The 15127-nt window shown below is 34.6% G+C and overlaps 1 non-coding gene across 1 annotated transcript; it reads left to right on the top strand.

Moving 5' to 3' along the window:
* Window positions 1–1732: 1732 nt before the first annotated feature.
* Window positions 1733–1839, top strand: LOC141722234 (small nucleolar RNA R71). The gene has a single exon (XR_012575255.1). It is a non-coding gene; the product is annotated as a small nucleolar RNA R71 (small nucleolar RNA).
* Window positions 1840–15127: the final 13288 nt, after the last annotated feature.

Raw genomic sequence — 15127 nt, forward strand, 5'->3', positions numbered from 1 at the left:
AGAAGCGTTCAGATATTGTAATTGCTCGTTGCTATCTTCATCATCGCTGTCAAAATCCCCCACTAAGGCCTTTTCCAATGCATCAGACATTAGCATGTGATCGAGTTCCGAAGTAACCGCAGAATCAATCACATCCAATTTTAAGCACTCCTCATCTTCTGTAGGGAATTTCATTGCCTTGAATACGTTGAAGGTCACATCCTGATCTTGGACCCGCATAGTAAGTTCCCCTTTTTGCACATCGATCAAGGTACGACCAGTACCCAAGAAAGGCCTTCCCAAGATTATGGGAATCTTCTTATCTTCCTCAAAATCCAGAATAACAAAATCTGCTGGAAAGAAGAGCTTATCCACCTTGACGAGCACATCCTCAACTATGCCCCTTGGGTAAGTAATAGAACGGTCAGCCAATTGTAGCGACATGTATGTGGGTTTTGGATCAGGCAGATCCAGCTTTTTGAAGATCGACAACGGCATCAGATTAATGCTTGCTCCCAAATCACAAAGGCACTTGTCAAAAGTCAGATTGCCAATGGTGCAAGGAATGGTGAAGCTTCTTGGATCTTTCAGTTTTGGTGGTAACTTTTGCTGCAGAACAGCGCTGCATTCTTCCGTGAGAGTAACGGTTTCAAGGTCATCCAGTTTCATCTTCCTTGAAAGAATAGTCTTCATAAACTTCGCATAACTGCGCATTTGTTCCAGAGCCTCAGCGAAAGGTATATTGATGTGAAGTTTCTTGAACACCTCCAGAAACTTCCCGAACTGTCTATCTAGCTTTTGTTGCTGCAATCTCTTAGGAAAAGGTGGTGGAGGATAGAGCTGTTTCTCCCCTGTATTAGCCTCAGGCAGAGTGTGTTCAACAGTAGTCTTCCTTGGTTCCGCCGCTTTCTCCTTTTGCTTAGATTCTTCACCTCTAATTTCAGCTTCTACTTCTTTTGCCTTTTCAGCATCAGCTACTTTTCCAGACCTTAAGGTAATAGCCTTGACTTGCTCTTTAGCTTCCTTCCTTCCTGGTACTTCCGTGTCACTGGGAAGAGTGCCAGGTTGACGATTGAGCACTGCATTGGCTAATTGACCGATTTGATTTTCCAAGGTCTTGATAGAAACCGCCTGACTCTTGCACAACAACTTAAGTTCCTCAAAATCAGCACTAGTAGGTGCAGCTGCACTTCCCTGTTGAGGATATGATTGCCTTGTAGCATACTGCTGTGGTTGCTGGAATCCAGGTGGGTTAAACTGTTTACTCACTCCTTGCTGATATGATGGCTGAATAGCATTCTGATTATTCCCCCAGCTGAAATTTGGATGATTTCTGTTGTTAGGATGATAGGTCGCTGGCACAGGCTGCTGTTGTCGCTGATAATTATTCACATACTGAACAGATTCGTTGACAAGAGAACACTGATCCGTAGCATGAGAACCTGCACAAAGCTCACAAACCATAGCTATTTGATTAACTCCATACGTAGCCAGAGAATCAACCTTCATTGATAGCGCTTGGAGCTGGGCTGCAATAGCGGTGGCTGCATCAACTTCCAGAATACCTGCTACCTTGCCTGACGTCATCCTCTGAGTTGGGTTTTGATGCTCATTTGCAGCCATCGTCTCTATAAGATTATATGCCTCAGTATAGCTTTTAGCCCATAAGGCACCTCCAGCTGCTGCATCGAGCATGGGCCGAGATTGGGCCCCCAAACCATTATAGAAACCAGTGATCACCATCCAATCCGGCATTCCATGATGTGGACATTTTCTCAACATTTCCTTGTATCGTTCCCAAGCCTCGCACATAGATTCTGTAGGTTGCTGCGCAAACTGAGTAAGAGCACTCCTCATAGCAGCAGTCTTTGCCATCGGATAAAACTTCACCAGAAACTTTTGCACAAGATCTTGCCACGTAGTGATGGACCCAGCTGGTTCAGAATGTAACCAGTCTTTAGCCTTATCCCTCAGTGACAATGCGAAAAACCTCAACTTGATAGCCTCATCAGTCACGCCATTATACTTAAAAGTGCTGCAGATCTCGACAAAATTCCTTATGTGCATGTTGGGGTCTTCAGTTGCCGCTCCTCCAAAAGAAACAGAATTCTGCACCATCTGAATAGTGCCCGACTTGATTTCAAAGGTGTTAGCTTGAATAGCCGGATGAAGGATGCTTGACTGAATGTAATCAATTTTAGGCCGAGAAAAATCCATAAGAGCCGGATCAGCCTGAACAATACGATATCCCATATTTACTGGTTCTTTCTGCTCAGTTCCTGAATCCGAATCCTCAAAATCTAACTTCTCCGGAATATCAAGAACTTCGTCTGTCTCCTCAGCTGTATCTAAAGTCCTCTTGCGAGCACGAGAACGAGTTTGCATAAACGCTTGCTAAAGTACCTGAAACACAACCGGAAAAAATAAGTAACTACTACGTCCTAATCACTGAGTCCTAATGACCAATGATGGTAAGTACATAAACTAAACAAATACGCCGAGTCCCCGGCAGCGGCGCCAAAAACTTGTTAGGGCGAAAACACGCGCTAATATTCACGCAAGTATACGCGTTCGCAAGTAATATAGAATACTTTCTAGTTCGTTCCCTCAGAGACTCAGATTAAATTATTGTCTAATTAAACTCACTCACCAATGTATGATTACTTCTCAATGCTAAGATACTAACACTTAAAATTGTTGATTAAATATTAACTATAATTAACTACTTAATTAATCACTTAACTAACACTTCAATTTATCAATAATAAAACACTCATGAGATCACAACTTCATTATTACTTCCTTCTATAGCCATTGTTATTACCTTTAACATGTGACAGTGATGATATTAATCGAATAACACGAAACTGATAAAAGCCAACTTTCATTGTACTAATACCATTCTACCAAACATCCACAATTAAGATAGAAGTTGAATAGTCATCAATTATGTTGAGTTCCCATATGTCTACAGAAATTGACAACACAACGATTTAAGCACAAGTTATTCCTCTTGATTACATAGGGCAAATAAAACTGTTAGAGTTACCCACTAATCATGCACAACGTACATGAACCTATGCTAGCATGGCAAGTTCTAAATCTCAAGATCCACCGTCGCTTCACAAGAGATTAACACCCTATCTTATATGTTCGCGACGCACATAAGACGAATACGCACAACCAATACTAGATATCATGCAATCATCACACACTAAAGTATTAAACAATTAACTAAAGAATTCCATAATAAATCCGTTGCAACCCCATGATCACGATTAGCCCACAATAGCACTTATCGTCATCATTGGTTCATATGAAATCATGATAAACAAACACAAGAAAATAATAACTAAACTAATTATATTAAAACAGAGTACGTCACAAGAATAAATAAGTTCAAAGCAAGAAAACTAGCATCCAACGTTACAACGAAACAAGAATCACAAGAAGATATGCTTCCTCTTCGTTGCGGTGTGCTAAATCGGTCTTCTTCCTTATCTCCTTCGCTCCTTGCGTAAAAACACAATCTTCTTTTATCCACACTTGTGAAAATGTCTCAAATCTACTTATATAATAGTCCCATAAAACTCAGATTACATAGAAGTGGAAACCAAACAGAAGTAGAAGTCCTAAAATAATTTGTTTTTTTTTCCCGACCCTGCGCGGCCGCTCAGCCTAGCTGAGCGGGCACTCAGCTTGCTGCGCGGCCGCTCAGCAATGCTGAGCGGGCGCTCAGACCTCTACTGGAAAAATTCTGATTTTGCTCCGTTTCTTCGCCGTAATCTGCCCATTTCTTTCCTCTCGCAATGGTGAACACATGCCAAGGCTTATTCTTGATGATTCCTCCCCCGAAATGCAACTAAAACCCTGAAATGTATAAACACTAGAAAAACGCATCAAATACACAAAATACTTGATTTCAAGACACCAATTTAAGCCATTTTAAGACGCTCTAAGTGGTATAAAATGCCACTTATCAAGTTGCTAGTGTAATTGGCCCACATAAATCCCCATGTACTAGTTCCAAAACCTCCTTTGTACTGTAAGTAGCTTGAGACGGAAAAGGTCGCCTTGTTTTCTTTGACATTAAGCATCCAGAACATACTTCATTTTTCTGTTTAATCATTGGCAAGCCTCGCACCATCTGATTTGAGGACATCAACGACATCGCTTTAAAATTTACATGGCCAAGCCTAGAGTGCCAGAGCCACGAGATTTCATCACACTTTGATAGCAAACAACTTGATTTCCTGCTGTCTATAATGATTTTCTACAACCTATTCATCGATCTCTTGACCTTCATTAATAACATATTTTCTTTATCATAGACCCATAGATACTCGCCATTGAGAATCACCTTATTTCTTTCCTCCGACATTTTTCCAAGACTAATAATGTTATTGCAAAGAGTGGGAATTTAGTATACCTCACGAAGAATTATTTCCTCTCCATTTTTGCAGCATAGAATTACTGAACCCTTTCCCTTAATGTGCACGACAGAACCATCTCCAAATTTGACCTGCCCTGTAATGTTCTCGTCCAAATCTGCAAATTTAGATCTCTGACCCGTCATATGATTTGAGGCACTGTTGTCCAAATACCATAGATTTGAGTCTACTTGATTCCCCACATCACTTTTATTTAGTTTTGGCACTACTTTATCTTCATTGAGCAGCATCACTTTTTCATTATTTTCTTCAAACTCTGTCTTTAGCAAAGCAGGTTCATCATCCTGCATCTGCACCATATTTACTTCTTCCTTCTGATCCTTATCTCGTCTAGGCTTCTTACATTCAGCCGCATAATGACCATATCCGCCACAATTAAAACACCGGACTTTACTCCTGTCACGCCAATTACGTCCGGACTCTCTACTTCAATATTCACTGTTACTCCTGGCTCTCTGGCTCAAGGACACATCGGCTCCACCCTTGTTTTTCCGCATCCATTCCTCTCGCGTGTACAACAACTTTCTTTCCTCCTTGTCTTTCTTGGTCCATTCTTCCTCTGTGAGAAGTAACTGTCCTCCAGAGGTCTCGACTTGACCTCGTAGCCTCTCTTCATGGGCTTTAAGAGACCCAACAGTCTCTTCAATTGTCATCTCCTCCAAGTTGCCAAACTGCTCGATAGTTGAAGCAATTTGCAAGAACTTTGTAGGGACTGCTCGAAGTAGCTTCTTCACGACATATGCTTCCTTAATTTCTTCTCCCAACATTCGTATGTTTATCAATAGTCCGGACAATTTCATGCAGAAATCATCAAGTGACTCATTGTCCTTCATGTTTAGAGACTCGAATTCAGATTTGAGGGTCTGAATTTTCGCCTTCTTAACACGATCGGCACCCAGACACATCGTCTTAAATGCTTCCCAATTCTCTTTCGCCGTTTTTTTTCTCCGCCACCGACAACAAGATGTCCTCCGGAATGCCCTGATACACAGCGGCAAGTGCAACCTTGTCAGTTCTCTCCTCAATCACTATTTTCGGATCCTTAGGCTCAATTGCATCCCACACTCCGAGCGCCTCCATAAAGACTTTCATTTTTAAAGCCCACGTCGTGTAGTTTCCTCGATTCAACATAGGATAGGTCAGTCCGATCTCTTTTGTTTTGCTTGTCTCCATCTTATGTCCTTTGACATCCGTTAATTCACTGTGGCTCTGATACCAGATTCTTTACCGCATATGACAAAAGAAGCAAGGTCTCTTGGAAATAAATATAGATATATGTGTTTATTTTTGAACTAGGAAGAAATATTGCAGCAATGTATTTTTTTCATTCATCATAACCAGCGTACTTATACAAGACTCAATGTACAGATAAGATGATAAAAACAGAAACTACAACTAATATCCTACAATTACTTAGTGACTATCCTTTTATTCCTCCTGAAAACTCTCAATTAACAATTAATCATTGCAACCAAATACTTGGTTACAGATCATGACAGCACAACCAAATCAATAAAATAAAATACTGAAATAACAGAATAAGTTTAGATTACTTTCCCAACAAGGTCTATCGACTCTATAATCCACTAGAAAAAATTTAATCTTTTCACGTGGTTGTATGCATGATGAAGTAGACTTTCGGTGATGGAGCGTAAAAGAAAGAAATGTAGCAGGTCTATTGTGTAATGATTGATGATGATAAAGATAACTCTTTGTGTAATGATTGATGATGATGAAGATAAATTAACAAAGATAATAGTGGAAATGATGATCCACTCCTCAGCAAAAGTTCTTAACAAATTCCTACATGTTGACACAATTGACATCAGAAGGTAGAAGCAATAGTGTAGGTGGGCACCAAAAATATACGGAGTCTCCATGACATCTATAATGCAATAAGTCAGCTGGTACAAACAACCTTTGTATGGTTATTCCTTTGTTTTATTTAATGATCTACTAAAATTTTAGTAGTGCTTGAGTCACTTTCAGAAGATAAAGAATTCTCCATAATTTAGGAATCTAAAAAAGTAGATGAACAATATGTTCTTACCTGTGTGCCCTTGAACTTGTTGCTTATATTCTTCTTGTTGGGACCCAGGTCGGGTCTTGGCTTTGTGATTGTCCTTGCAGAATGAATGTTGGGTATTGGCCTTGCTATTGCCCTTGATATTGTTCTTGCTGCTGTAGCGCGAAACAATTGAGTAAAACTACATAAATTTCAGAAACTAAATATGTTAACATGTTGATGTTTTAAAATAATTAAGATACTAATTTTTAAAAGAAAAACAAAAAACCAAAGCAATTGTGATATATTCTAAATGCATTTCTCAGTGTAAATTAATTCTGCTGATCCCCGAGACCTTAAATCCTAAAACACTACAAAGTGTCAAATTTTATTTACAATTACAAAATTGAAAACCTTGATATCATAAAGTGAATCCATAAATAGTTTAAGATGGTCACATAGACATATATTTAAATATATATTTCATACAACACACATAAAAACATTAATTAATTTCCTACAAAGAGAATAACCACATGAGATTTAAAAGAATTATCTCAAGTTTATCAGTACTACTAGAAAAAACACCTTAGACATCAGTTAAAAACCGATGTGTATGTAAAAAATATATGATGTCTTCGCAACTGATGTTAAAGATATTTTCTCATAGACATCGGTTAAAAACCGATGTGTAAGTAATCTTATACAATATTTCTGGAAAATTTCTGATGTCTAATTCACATTATTGTTTTCTAATTGAGTTATGTCAAGTTCAGAAAAGCAATATTAGAACGATTAGGCCTATTTAAAGCTATAGCACACAAGCAATATATATGAATTAACATCGATTAAAATCTCAAACCTATTAGACATCGTTTGTTTTTAAAGAACCGATGTTAATTTGAACAATAGACATCAATTGTTTTCTAAATAATCGATGTCAATTTGAATAATAGACATCGATTGTTTTTTAAATAACCGGTTTTAATATGATAAATAGACATCGGGTGTTTATTTTTGAATTGATGTTATTTCCTTGTTTACATGTGCTAATATCCCTTTATTAACATCGAATATTAGACAATGTATTAACCACAATACTGAAAAAACTTAATTCTCAAAACTCAACCAACACATATATATTATTACTCAATTGAATTCAAGATCAACAAATTCTCAATGTGTACAACTAATATCAAATATATTTATCATTCTAAACAAAGTACAACTAATGTGTAAAATCAACCATATTCCTAGTACTCAAGTCAGCCCCTTTCATGCGGGCTCCAATTTTCTTTACCATACTTCCAATCAATAAAAAAGATATTTGTCTCGCCTAAAACTTTTCCAAGCCTTGTGCGGCAACAGGGTTGTCAGCAGGGTTGACAAAGCCAAGCCATTTTAATGACTCAGACTCAAAAAGAGGGAAGCCGACATATGGCTTGCCATGACGAATGTATCTAAATTATAAATGACACATGTAAGGAAAGAAAAAACAGAACCTGAAAAATAAACGTAGCAGCTCAGTATAATACTTCATACACTCAATTCTTGTGGTTCGGCATTTCAAGGAGCTGAAGTTATCTGATGCATAGACTGAAACAGTGATGAGGGAATCATTGTTTTTATTGTAGAACAAGCTTCGAATAACTTCATCAGGACTGACATTTATAAAGCATATCCTTTCATTGGTTTCTGCATTCAATAATTCAAATGTTACATTTACCTTTTTCATGTCAATGACAGCTTTAACTTGTATCTGAAGAAGCAGGAGAAGGATGATTAAGTTCAGATTGCCACTCTCTAAGCATCTGATTAACTTGTTATTCTAATAAAGAAACATCATTAGTACGACTCTCTTTTCTAGCTGATTGAAGATCACAGAACATGCCCTGTAGATAATCCACTATATTCTTTGCTCTTTCTTTCATCACATGTATAACATATACTGTATCAGAGCTAAATAAACACTTATAACAACACAATTCTAATCATGTAGATGATTCACTCTATTCTTAGCTCTTTCATTCATCACCTATAGAACATACCCTGAATTATAACTTATTGAAAAGATTGTATTAATATTTAACAACACAATGAAATGCATATAAATATACAAATGCATAAATTCGTCATTATATACTACTACATACACATAGATTTTTTGGGGCCCTGGTACCCTAGGCGTTCGTTTTTGTAGCCTTACCCAAGGACCTGCCATACGTGGGTCTATGAGTCTATCTTATACAATTCACAGCTAACATCTACTGAATATAAAGAAAAAACTGAAGATACATTGAAATTCTAAGCAGATATAAAGGTATCAAACTAAATCAAAACAGAAGATTGTCTATAAGTTAAGTTTGTGTACATAGTCCCATATATGATTTGAAACAAGATATTGAAACCTTCTATAAACCAAAATGGTTTACATCCTCCCAAGTCTTTAGTACTAGAACAGTTCATTTGCAAAGGAAACCTAACATCTGACAGCACTATAGTCTGACTCAGATATCTAGATACACATAACTAGTAACAAATGCAACCCTAAAGACAGACTTAAAAAGCTAAAACTTAAAATGTGCCCTAGTAAAGTGTGTTACAAATTGGGTAACCACTTTACAATTGTTAACTATAATAGCTTCAACCGATCATCCAAGATGCTGCATGTTCATTTCTTAACCAGAGCAATGATCTGGTGAACTTGTGCAAACCAGCCAAGTTCATATATCTGCAATACGTTGCACTCTTTTCCCAATTTAAGAAAGAACAACCAAACGCAAACATTTCACATATTTCAGTTTGTAAGGGTCAATGAATTAATCATGTTATTTTGGTTTTGAAAGAATATACTATTAACAACCCATCTATAGTTCAACAACAATCTCACAATAAAAAAAACTTGTACTTCAAGGTTTCTCAAGCCAACAAGACATTTCTTAACTCATTTCCCAACATTAGTGTAACCCTTGGAAAATATTTGGTTGATCTAGGAATGTTAGGTCACACACACTGTAGAAGGGGGTTGAATACAGTGTTTAGCACAACCAAATCGAATATAAGAACTTAAGTAACAGAAAACAATTTTATTCAACACAATAAATTATGTTACAATATGAAACTGTCCTCTCTAAGTGATGAACAAATTATCACGAGAGCTGCTAGAGTTACAAAGAATAATAACTTCGATAATCGTAACACTTATAGTGTAAACTCTATGCCTGTGTTTATATACAACACAGTTACAAATAATCTTCGAATTGATATAGAATATAATTCTGCTTCCTAAAATATATCAACTGGTTATCTTTTCTTCCAAGTATTCTATTCTTCATAGAATTCCTTCTTCATGCACAATTCTTTCTGTCTTAGTCTCGATCTTCTTTCCTTTCAATCAGTCGCCTGCCTTATCTGAAAGTCATCGTAAGTCCTGATATTATCTCCTGATAAATATCTTCTGAACCTTAAGTTCTGATAACTTAAGTTCTGATATCTTAAGTTATGTCTTTAGTATAAGTGCTGATTTCCAGTTAATTATTGATTTGTCCTGTAAGGTAACATCTGAAAACTAAACACAAATCATATTACACATGACATGATCAAATATATCTAACAATCTCTCCAACTTGTAAATTAGCATAATATACAAGTTCAACAGATATTTGATGATGTCAAAAACATTAAGTACAAATGCATGTGAATTTGACTAGATAACTACAACTTACAGTCCTTTCAGCTTTACCATCTTTAACTTTTGATAACCGCTTCAGTGTGTATAAACTTTAGAATTTAAGTAGTTGTAGATCTTTGACATGGCTTCAACTTTCAATTTCTTCCGATCTCTTTGATATCAGGAGTTGTCCTGAGATAGTTCTTCAACAAACATCTCTCTGCATATTCAAGTTCATTGACCATCCTCCTTTTAGCATTTATCAATTCAGCTGTATCTTCTCCAGTTTAAAAAATAGCTGCTCTGAGATCATTTATCTTAGCTTTTTTTATCTCCTGATCTAGTCTAATCAGATATACCTTGTCAGACTCTGGATGTCTAATAATGTTTGATAACCGACCAAGTTTTTGGTTACTTTTAAATCTACAATTCACCTTTGCTTGGTCCCCCTTTTTCCTACTTGGCATGTATGTGCTACATGTCACGCTTGACTAGGATGTCACGGTGGTCAGTTTTAACTTTGTTTTGTTGGTCTTGTTCATGTTTATAGACAAACAATGAAATATTTTCATCAATTATATGCGATCACAATGTAACCCACCAACTTCATAAGAAATATTGTTGAAGATGGTCATAAATAGTCCATTTTGATCATTTTTGTATTACACCATTTTATTTTTTGGAAAAATACTAATATATTATTTGAAATTATATAATATAATATATATTTGCACTAAGCTGTTTTTTTATAAATTACATAATGTGGCTGAAAAAAAATTGTTGTATTTAGTACCGATTCTTTACTCCTATAAATTGTTTAACTTAATTAATTTAGAAATACATATTCCATAAAAAATAAGTAAATTAGTTTTAAAAGTTCAAATTTTGAATGATTCATGTAGAACTTTTAAATATTACTCTCTCGGTCCCTTTGAAATATATACAAATGGTTTGGTATTAAGAAATAGTGTAATTTTGAAGAAAAAAAATTAAGAAAAATAAGTAAAGTGATGGTACTCATCAATATTATATATATATATATATATATATAGTTTCTAGTTTTTATTTTAATTTGAGTTTCAATTTGATTATTTGTCTATATATATATATAACTACTGTAGTGGAAAAGATAGTGGATGTAAGTGAGTAGTTAATTTCTATATAATAAAATTTTACAATTTTGAGTAACTTTGAAAATGTATAGAATTGAGACGGAGAGAGTGTAAAATATGCACCGATTACAAAATTCAAAAATTTATCATTTGTAATTGTGTTTTTGGATTACTAAATTAAATAATAAATTTATTAAATATTTTATTTTGATATTTATCATACAACTAAAAAAACAAACAAAAAGGTTATTTCTTTGTTTTTAAACCTTAGAAAGAATATGAACTAAAAAAATAATAGACAAATAGAAAAATTACTTGATTGAAGAAAATTAGGTAAAGAAATTTCTAAGAAATTTCCTAAAAATTTCTAATGTTTTATATACCAGGGCCTATATAAACTTAAGGGTGTTGCACATAGTCCATAATCCCTAATTCCTTGACGGCAGCCCAATCTTACCATATTCCAGAACTTCAAAATTTAGTATATGACCAACCAATTGAGCTGCAAAGATGGTGAGGATGAGATTTAGTATCAGGGTCTTTGTGCTAAAGGTACAACTAATTTCTAATAAATAAGATTTTGATTTGCTTTTAATTATAGGTTGCCACTTTTAATCCTTAAATTTTTTCATATGTCTAGCTTTATGAGGGATTGTTCATTATACATCAAAGATCTGGGGAGGTATACATACTAATTCTCTTTTTGATTCTTTTATATTGATTTTTATTTATTTTTATTAAAATAGTGTAATGTTTGCACATGAGGTTGCATTGGTTGGCCTTAGCAGTTGCGGCTAAAGAGAGTTCTGCATAATCTTGCCCCAAAACTCAAAACAGTGCGGCATCGATCACAGTTGACCCCACTGTAGCAGCACAATACATCCGTCTATTTTGTCCCTTCTTCCCATAAACCATGTCTCCTATTAGGTGATCTGATTCGAATGAGGGTGTCATCTGATTGTCCAAGGAGGTCATAGTCATCCTCTTTGTCACTGTCCTTGTTGTACTAATTTTTTTTTATTATCTATTATCTTTTATATTCAAGCAATGTAATCGTAGTAACTGGTTTCGAAATAATAGATAAATTAGTATCATGTTAATTATTATTAATCAAATATTATTAAATTTGTGAGGATCTATATGCACATATCTTAAATTGATAATATTAGTTATCTCCTGTATACATTACTCAAAATAACAAAGAAGAGTTTATTTCATTCACTTTTATATAACTTATATAGCCATAACATCTTTTTATTGATTATTAACTATAAATTAAATTTTGAAAATTGAAATAATTTACAATTACTTTATATAGACAAAAGTTTTAAATAATATATATCCAACATTCATATCAAGCAAAGTCTATATAATATGTAATATATCAATTATATAATAAACTCCAAAGAACCCAAAATTTAATATATAAAATAAATTGCTAATCCACAATTAAATTCAAATGTAAACAAAAACAATATGTAATCACAAAGAAATGCTTTTAATGAAAAGAAAAGGAGAAAAAATGATATGTAGTGCACCAATCACATCTAATTATGTAAAAAAAGATTAGAAAAATAAAATTATTATCATTATATAGGGATAAAAAATATAAATGAATTTGAGAATCTCTTGATCACATTTTCTATTATAATATAATCGGTAATTAAGGTTGTAGGCCATGCGAAAATCCTTTCACAGGAGTGTATAAAAATCATATAATCATTAATTAGCTTATAATTCTTCTATATCATTGTGAAATAATGATGAAAATGCCTATGTCTAAAGCATTCTTGGAAAACTCTACATTTTCTTCGAACCACGCCTTTTATTGATTGACTAATTTTTTTTTTTTTTTGCCAAATTTATAGCAGATTTCATTAATAACATGAAAAAAATTCAATCGGTAGAAACCCCCAATTGAACATGCAACGAGGTTGAAAAATAAATAGACGAACTAAATAATTAGCCTCTTTGTTTCCAGATTGCTTAACTGACTGAATAAAAATATTCTGAAAATTAAAAATGAAGATAATGGTTTCTCGAGCGATCCATCCTGCATCTCCACCGAAAATAGTAGTTTCACAATTTACCCTCATATTAATTCCATAGATAGTACAATGTTCAGATGACTCAATTGCAAAAACTGAGAGGGCCCTCGTGTTATGAAAAAAAATATTTTGTGAGAGGTGAGCACATGTGATTTTCACTACCGTATCAAAAGCACCCCAACTATCTACCTGCCGACAAGAGCTATAAACCTACTGAAAGTGTTGTTGATGCAAGATATCCAGAGCTCCCAATATACCGTAAAATCCATTTTCAACACATCGCATAAAGCAAGACACATCGCACAAAGCGAGACAATCAAACACATAAATAATAACTCAATTAAACGAAATGTAAAAGAACCGAATTTTTCAACAAAATCCGATAATTATTGAAAGAAAGTTAAAAACAAATGATAAAAATGTTGTATGGATGAAGAGAGAGGACGAAGATAGAGATGAAGATGGGGCGGCCGACTCTCATCGAGAGAGAGGGAGAATTGATTGACCAATTTTTTAATACTCTTTTTGACATATAATTCCAAACACTCTTTAGCCTTTTCGGGTTTTTGCATATTCAAATGCTTTAATTAATAAAAAGAACTTAGGTGTGTGTAATGTACACAATTATAAAAATAAAAATAACATACAACAAACTTCTTGGTAACTTCTTCAGGCCATTTCGAATTTTGTGCAAGAATGGCCCCCATTTTGAACGAATAGTCGCATTCAATATCTTCACTATTGTATCGTTGTGTATACTATAAAATTAATTTTAATGTAGTCAGTCATAGACACAAAAGCTTCATAATCTATGAGCTAATCTTATTCATATTTTTCACATACATTATGAAGTTGAATGAGATTTATACGATAAACATATGTCAATAATTATGGTCCCACTTGAAATTCGATGCGGCATGGTGTTCGTGGTTTCTTTTCCCCAAACTTGCGATCGGAATGTGATCTAGGTCATTTCCATGCCCGGGTCTCTATATTGGTCTTACAAGTGTTTTTGGTAATCTTACGAGTGTTCTGATTGTGTGGAGACTACAAGAAATTTGACATTTATCTACCAATTCTAAGTGTAGCTAAAAGTAGTTTATTGGTAGTAAAAGAGTTTTACCTACTAATAAAATATTGGTAGTGAATGGTAGGTAAAAGTTGGCCGAGAAAGACATTTTAGCTACACATATCTATATTGGTAGGTAAATATTCTTTGGACCCCACATTAATACCAAATCATCAGTCGATGTGTCATTGTCTCATGTGACTACGATAGTTGAGATGGTAATTCCTGGAAGGTACACATGGCATGTTACATATGGGCCACGTGGCAGCTCTTGGGAATCGGATGTCACATAACATAATTTTTCAGATGGCACCTTGTAAATAATATAAATAACTTTCATATTAGAAAAAGAGACAAATGATTATCCCAAATGAATATTTTTTATTAGCAGCTTATAATAATTTACAATATTTACAGATACTAAAAGAAACATTAATGGTGCATTACAATTACTCTCTGAGAGTACATTAAGAGTACAAGAATTCAACATCCATCTAACAAAAAAATTATGTACTAATTAATTTTATCTGTGCGTTGTGTTCATTGTAACATCATCTCCGGGTATGATTACAGATGACCATTTCTTGATATTATTGAGTCAGAGTCTGCCTGGATGACCACTTCTTAATATTATTAAGTCTGAGTCTGCATAATAACATGATCTCTTAGCTTGTACTTTCAATGTGTTGCTCTGACCAACGCCAAAGTACATATGCAATTCCTTCTGAAACCACATAAAACTAGTGTTTTTAAAACTTGTAATGAGTTTGAAGCATAATAACAACTAGTACAT

This window comes from Apium graveolens, chromosome 4, assembly GCF_009905375.1.
Source record: "Apium graveolens cultivar Ventura chromosome 4, ASM990537v1, whole genome shotgun sequence".
Classification (NCBI taxonomy): Eukaryota; Viridiplantae; Streptophyta; class Magnoliopsida; order Apiales; family Apiaceae; genus Apium; species Apium graveolens.